This window comes from Lepisma saccharinum, chromosome 1, assembly GCF_977018435.1.
Source record: "Lepisma saccharinum chromosome 1, izLepSacc3.1, whole genome shotgun sequence".
In the NCBI taxonomy this organism is placed as follows: Eukaryota; Metazoa; Arthropoda; class Insecta; order Zygentoma; family Lepismatidae; genus Lepisma; species Lepisma saccharinum.
In genome coordinates, this window is record NC_139229.1 from 7683960 (window position 1) to 7691842 (window position 7883).

Below are 7883 nucleotides of genomic sequence, written 5' to 3' on the forward strand. Positions count from 1 at the left end.
CGATAATGCGTCTGACTACCATGCTCAAGGTCCCGGGTTCGATCCCCGGCCGGTTCAAATCCGGGAACTTTTCTAACGGTGAAAGCGGCCCCGGCGCCCACCCAGCGTCGAATAACATGAGTACCTGGGGGAATCCCTGGGGGGTAAGAACAAGGTGGGTCATGTGTACCAGGGGTTGGTAGGGAAGTGCCAAAGAAACCATTAAAAAGTCTCCTTCTACATGCATGTATTAGTCACAAGGCTACTTTGCTGAAACAAAAGAGGAGCAAAGAACAAAGTACCCTATGAACCCTTTTAAGAGAGCATCCAAAACATGCTGCCAACGATGTGGGAGCATGCGCGCCGACTGCGTGGGTGCTCCGGGGCTCGAGCACCCACATAAATAATCTTGTGGGTGCGGCGCACCCACAAGATTTTTAGTTTGATAAAAACAAAATAAAATAAATATTTCTCACTTGCCATTATCAAAAAAATAATAAGCAATTAAAACATTGAGATGGAAGTTCAAATTTGTAACCTCTAAAACATAATTGTTTCAATTGTGTTTGTTTCAGTTTTCGGCAGGATTGAACAACTTCATTCTTCTTTTCAGAAGAAATCGTTGTCATACCAAGAAATCAAAACTTTGGTGGAAACTTTTTCTGCAAGTTTAGCTTTACAAAGGGATTTCTTTTTTGAGTTGTGGAATGAAACCATCAGCAAAGCCGAGGAATTGAACATTGATGAACCAGTTTTGCCTAGAAAAAGGAAGATGCCAAAACGCTACGACGAAGGTAGTGATCCTCATACGTATCAAACGCCGGAGGAAATATACAGACAAACATATTTTTGAAATAATTGATATGGCTGTGGATTCGCTAAATCGTAGATTTCAAGCAAAGCTTTTGGAACTTATTTCACAACTTGAAGCTTTTGCTATCGGTCAAATTGGTGCTGTTATATGGGACAAACTTTGATAAAGACAAGCTAAAATTGCACAGGGACATGTTTCTAGACGTGTGCAGAACGAACAAAGAAAAAGTGGCCAACTTGTCAGACATTACAAATATTTTAAGTAGAGAAAACAGTGCTCCCATGCGTGAAATGCTCACAGAATTTGTGAAGTTTGTACGGGTGATTTTAACTATACCTGTTACTTCTTGTACCTCTGAGCGGTCATTTTCAGCACTTAGACGATTGAAAACTTTTTGAATGATTTGGCAATTTGCATGTTCATAAAGAAATGACTAAACATATTGACATTACCAAAATTGAAAACAAATTCATAAGTGCAAATGACGTAAGAAGGAATGTGTTTTATATTGAAAGTTAACATGTCATGATTATTATTATTATTATTTGGTACATAAGTTAGTCATTTCGTAGTTTCTGTTCACAACAAAATCCTTGCAAAGTTCTTTCTGCAATACAATAAAAATTATTTGCATTTATGAAGATTTTTTCATTTTAATTTTTATGAATGTGGTATTTTCTTTTAATAACGTGTTGATAATATCATTGCCTCTTGCAATCATTGTGCATGTAAGTTGTTTAAAGTATGCAATACTTGATAATTACAGATCTAACCGCCATTGATATGCACCCACAGAAATTTTGGAAAGTCGGCGCCCTTGTGTGGGAGACAGTTTCAGACTGAGAGGAAATTACCATTGCCGTGAAACATGAGATGTCTCAACTCACTCCTGATGAGGTGGATGGTATTCGACACCTCCCACATCATTTGCACCACGTTGTGGACACTCTTGAGCTACGGTGGATCAGTCGGTAACTCGTCTGACTACCATGCTCAAGGTCCTGGGTTCGATCCCCGGCCGGTTCAAATCCGGGAACTTTTCTAACGGTGGAAGCGGCCCCGGCGCCCACCCAGCGTCGAATAACATGGGTACCTGGGGGAAACCCTGGGAGGTAAAGGCAGTCAGGGGCGTGATGCTGATCACATCACCCCCACTCATGACCGGATCAAGAAAGTCTGGGGCGTTACCCCCACACCCCCTATACGCCTTCATGGCGTGGTGCTATGCACAGGGGAATACTTTACCTTTTTTTCTTTCTCCAGAAAGCATTTAGCGATATTATTTTAATGCTAACAGAACATAACATAACTACGAGAGCATTTAGGTTTATTATTATTAGAAGAATGCTGAGGGACCTAATCTTAAAACATTTTTGTGAAAGTAAACGCTACAACTTCACAGTATGTGCTACAGATGTAATTGCATACATAGCATGATGAAATCACGATAAAACAAGGACAGAGTCTACTTCCACGCGCATCTTTTTTGAGGTTCCAGCAGAAAAAGAACGTGGCAGCAGACACTATTTTTTTTTAAATGTAGATACATATATTTAAAAATATTGTTTTGGGAAATTGTTTAAAGGCCAGTAAAAACTCCCATTTTTTGTCATCGACTTAGGCTATATATCAGTTTAGTAGTTTGTCGAAACTAAATTAGGGTGGTCTGAATCTCTAATAAACAACTGAATGAAGAAATTAGAAATATTTTCTCTTGCTTCAACGCGGTGGCACAGACTTGGAGGTGGATGCACTTTCAGCCAAAAAAGCCATCCTCTGACTATGTCAGACCAAGATTCAACTTAAAAGCCTTTCACGTTACGTTTATAATACTAATAGAGAGTTATATACTCAAGCAAACTTATCATTTCAGTCACGGGGGTTGAACTGGACATCTAGATTGAAAAAATAATGAAAATAGTCTTGGACAATTTGTACGGTACTACTCATGGATCCCACTGTACTCTTACAGGGTCTGATGCTTGAAATCTTCGGTGTACATTAAACAGAACGACGTTATAGACGGTGTTAAAGGCGGAGCTACTGTGGAGCATGCGCACTCGTCTGGGCCCCCTCGAACATCCGGTTACGCTTACTGTGCTATGGACGTTAATATGAAAGGGCAAAGTGGAGATTCTTTTACAAGGAAATAGTGTCACGGTATCCAGTGACATGTGAAACGCAGTTCGATATAAATTATTTTTTGCTTATTGATTCATTTCATGTTCAAATATAAAAGTGTGAGGTTTGATTTATTTTGTGGATAAACTTGTATCCGAGCCAGACGTCGGGAGTTGGGAGACGGGTTTTTCCTGAGTGACAGCCGAACTGTCATTGCGGCTTAGAACATGCCATATTTGCACCAACACGGGGCGTCACGGAGAAAAGGAAGGATTATTTTCGTCGGGACCGGGCTAGGAGTCGCAGCGGGTGGGCTAACCCATTTTTCACGGATGACCAGGAAAATCAGCTGGAGCCCAAGCCTGCAAGAATCGAGGACGCGCCTGGTGACCGCGTTTCAAGACAATGGACAGAGGTCATTTCCATCTCCTCGGAGACCCAAGCCAAGCCACTTTTGCGTGCTTCTCAACGGACAAGTTCGAAGGTGGTATAAAATCGAGAGTACCTCGAGTCGGACACAGTATTTACCCGGATTTCATAGAGAGAGCATCTCCGCGCTACACTCTCGCGTGACTATTGTTTTGTCTCCGTGGACTTTGTTTTCTTAAGTACCGTGAGCGAATTGCAGATAGAGAGTTACCAGTGTGCGCCTTATTTTGGTGAAGTATTACGCGGTGATTTGTTTTTACCAAGCGTGGACTACATAATAATGGGCGGCTAAAGGAGATAGAGAAGGGAGTCCGTCGACTTCCCTGACCCCTGCAACGATGCATCGCCATCATACGGTGAAGCCAGCCAGCCAGCGCCAAAAACGACGCCAAAGCCACCCACTGCCCAAAGCCCGAAGGACGTTTCCAGTTCGACGTTCCAATCGAAGCCCGTTACCAGAGAGAGAGAGAGAGAGAGAAGGACGACTCCAGATCGACGTCCAATCGAAGCCCGTTACCAGAGAGAGATGATTCCAGATCGACGTCCAATTGATGCCAGACACTAGAGAGATTCCGGACCGACGCGTGACCACGTACACCCGACGCTAGTGACGAGAGGAACACCCGAAGTTCTAAGGAGGTGCAAGTACGCCATATCGTCGCAATCATCCTTCGTCGCGATCGACCTCGGAGAACAATTTCGCCGCAAAGGAACAGTGTGCAAGTCCCGCGTCCAGGAGAGATGAATGACCACACGATGTAACAGAGTCCGGTAGAGTATTCTTCAGATGGTCTATGTCCATGTAAACGTGCATTGTTAGTATCAACACCGTACTGTTAACGCCGAAGTCTCACTTATTTGCAAAGTGATTCAGGAACCCCGAACCTAACTTCCGTGTGTGATAATTTTTGGTATTGTTATAAAAAAAAGGGTCATTTCATGTTCAGATGTTCTAATTTAATTGTCTGCATTCAAGGTTAGAAGCTCCATTCCATTACTTTAATTTTTAGTGTAAATTGTCAAGGTGTGCTCCAAATTTGTGTAACCGAGCGCCCCGTCGCGCCATTTAATTTGTCAATAGTTGACTGACGAGTCCTTTTTAATTGTGAAAAGCGTAATTTATATTGCAAGGTCGTGCGCATGAAGTAGTATTATTTTATTGCATAGTGTTTTTTGATGTAATTTTTGCTCGCGCCGACGATTGATTTGTGTATTCCGGCAGCTGGAGCCGATTAAGTTTTGCAGCACTATGTAATGTAGTTGTTCTCATTGGACGAGAGAGACTTATGTGTTTTACCCCCGTCCGAGAAACTTGTTAAATGTCGTGCTTACGACTGGATGCATACGTTCATTCGAACGAAAGATTTAACCACGCCGACCCAATTGTTTTAGATAACCGCTTTCCGAGGGCTGACACATAATTTAATTTAAAAGAGCACAGGAGCTGGCAGACAAATAACCTAAATTCACATAAAGGTTTAAAACTAAAAAGGAATGATATGTTAATGAGATCCATGATTTGTATCTATACTTCACATGCAAAAATACCTGAGATGTGTGAAAGAGAGAGAGAGAGAATGAGTGAGTGATTGAGGAGGCAATGTAACAGTTGTTGATTGCAATATTTTTTTTGTTGTTACAATATATATTCACTTTTTACCGTTCGTCAGTGTTGTTATATGATGTATTTCGGGTATCTGATATTATGCTATTAGTGAGTTATGATTGTTCGAATCTACATATCCAAGGTAAACAAAACAGTGAAACAATTCAAGGTATTTATCTCCGCCTCGCATTAGTACGACAATAAACGACCGTCTCAGTACCGAAATTAAAAACCTGGACCGTAAGAGTCACGACCGGTCTCCCGTACACATAACGACGTTTGGACCCGTGCCGGGGAATGACTGACACGTCATTTCGGGGACCGTGAGTGCACTCGTTGCAATAGGATGTCAGCTGTGTAGCATATGGTTGCACAGCTCGATCAGGAACAAATTTATTGAGTCAAGTATCACTTCGTAGGTTTCTGAAGGACGTAGAGAGACGAAACCTGTTGATACAAGCAGAACGAGAAAAGATTGGTACCCGGAAAGGTTTTTTATGACTTGCATTTTGTTATAAGCATGTTGATCGTTTATCTGGGTATTGTGTTGTGGTGAAAAGCACGCCTCTTAGTGAGGTTTCAAACCGAAGCGACACGCGACAGCAGTGTTTCGTACCGAAGTGACAAGCGACACAGGCTCATTTAGTCTATAAATAAGCATTTACCGTTCATGGGAAATCAAGTCTCAGGCGGCACAATACACGCCATTGGGAATCTGAGCGACACGTGCAGCTTGTCGTGTCGCTTCGGTTCGAAAAATTGATTGATCACTTTATTTTAAGTGGCACGAACATTACACACCGAAGCGACAAGCAACAGCCCCTTTCCTCTAAAGAAAACAATTCACCTTGCATACGAGCAACAGAGCGAGGCGACACGATGTATGGTACTGAGAAAACAACAGTGCAGTCCAAGCGACACGTTCATTTTCTCGTGGTGAATTGGTTCGAAAGGAAGCCTTCAGACTGCAGCGATACGTGTCTCTTGGAAATCAATATTAAAAAATAAACAACACCTTCCGAACGACAAATTGTAGGTGTTGCTTGTCGCTCGGACTGGACCGTTTTATCAATACCGTGCATTGTGTTGCCCCAGTCTGTCATTTGCGCAAGCGTGACTGGTGAATGTTTGCTTTAGATCGAATGCTTCTGTGCGAAATCCCGATATCGCTTGTCGCTCCAATCTGAAAACTCCTATGTTGCTTGAAGTAAATTCGTGCAAGTGAAAGTGGCATGCCATATCATAGGTTTTCCCTAAATCCCTCAGGCGGAAAGGCGACGTTCAAAGCACATATATTTACTAGCATTTCTTACAGGCCCGTAGCCAGGCAGGGGCCAGTGGGGGCTCAGCCCCCTGGCACTGCCATCAGCCCCCTTTGCATTAGGTAAACTATTTTACATAATTTGTTTGCAGTGAAGAGTGAAAATGAAGACAACTCACAACTTTAAGGATAAATCCACAGTATCTATTACATTCGCTCATTTTGTTTATGATCAGAAGTAGCTGCAAGTATTTAGAATATTCTCTAGACTTCAGAAAGTTCTTTCATAGGGGAGTTTCTTTATCTGTACCTTCACTTTCCCTGTTGCAACCTCCCGTTTAGACAAAAATCTGTGACTTTGATGTCATCATGCAAGTTCCTTTAGCATCTGCGTCAAAGGTCAACAACAGCTCCCAAGTTTTGGGAAGGAAGGGGAGTTTAATTGCTTCGGGAGGGGGTGGAATATACGAGGGGTGTTGGGAAAGTCATGTCTAATTAACTCTATTTTCTTTTCTAGGTAAATGAAAGCAACCTAGCCATAAAGGACAAGCATATTTAGGAAGGTGTACAAGATTTCAAGCGAAAATGTCAAGTGACCGGGTCACCAGAGCCTTCCAAGTGCACAAGTTGAGCAAAACCCAGAAAACACTAATTTAGAACTGAGACATGTGATTCGTTTTTTTTCGTAAGGGCGTCGGTGTTAATGAAATTCATCAAAACTTGGTGGAAGTGTATGGTGATGATGCACTGTCGCATAGACAGGTAACACGATGGATAAGCTCATTTAAGTGTGGTAAAACAAACGTCGAAGATGAGCCTAGGAGTGGTCGACCAAAAACAGCAACTTCACCTGAGGTCGTGGAAATTGTACAAAAATTGGTAATGTCCGATCGAAGAAAAAAGATCAGAGAGATAGCGGAGGAAGTAAGGATTGATATTCATAGTGTTTGGGAAATTCTACACCAACACCTTCGGCCCACAAAGGTCTGTTCCAGATGGGTTCCTCACAATTTGAACGTTTTTCAGAAGCAAACTCGAGTGCAAATGTGTCAGGAAAATTTGGATTTTATGGAAGGAGATAAATACTTCTACCAGCATGTAGTGACAGGGGATGAAACATGGGCTCTTTGGTATGACCCAGAATCTAAACAAGAGTCCATGCAGTGGAAGCATCAGGGGTCACCAACTCCAAACAAAATCAGGGCAAATAAATCGGCTGGCAAGGTTATGGTAACTGTTTTCTGGGACAGGGAAGGAATTCTTTTGCTTGAACCTCTACCAAATTGACATACCATCACAGGGACTACTTACAAAAAAACACTTGAAGATTTACGTCGAGCAGTTCAGAATAAACGACGCGGAGGTGCAAATCGTCGAATTCTGATTCTTCATGACAATGCGGCTCCACACACATCCCATCTTGCGCAGGTTGCTATCACAGAACAGGGAATGACTCAACGTTTCCACCCACCCTACAGTCCTGACCTAGCCCCAAGTGATTATTATCTGTTTCGTCATTTGAAAAAATACCTCAGGGGCCAGCGATTTTCAAGCGACAAGCAGGTAATGGATGCTGTGATTCAGTTCTTTGCAGCCAAAGAGAAATCTTTTTATTCTGAAGGCATTGAGTCACTTGGAACAAAATGGAGACGATGTGCACAACTGGAAGGTGA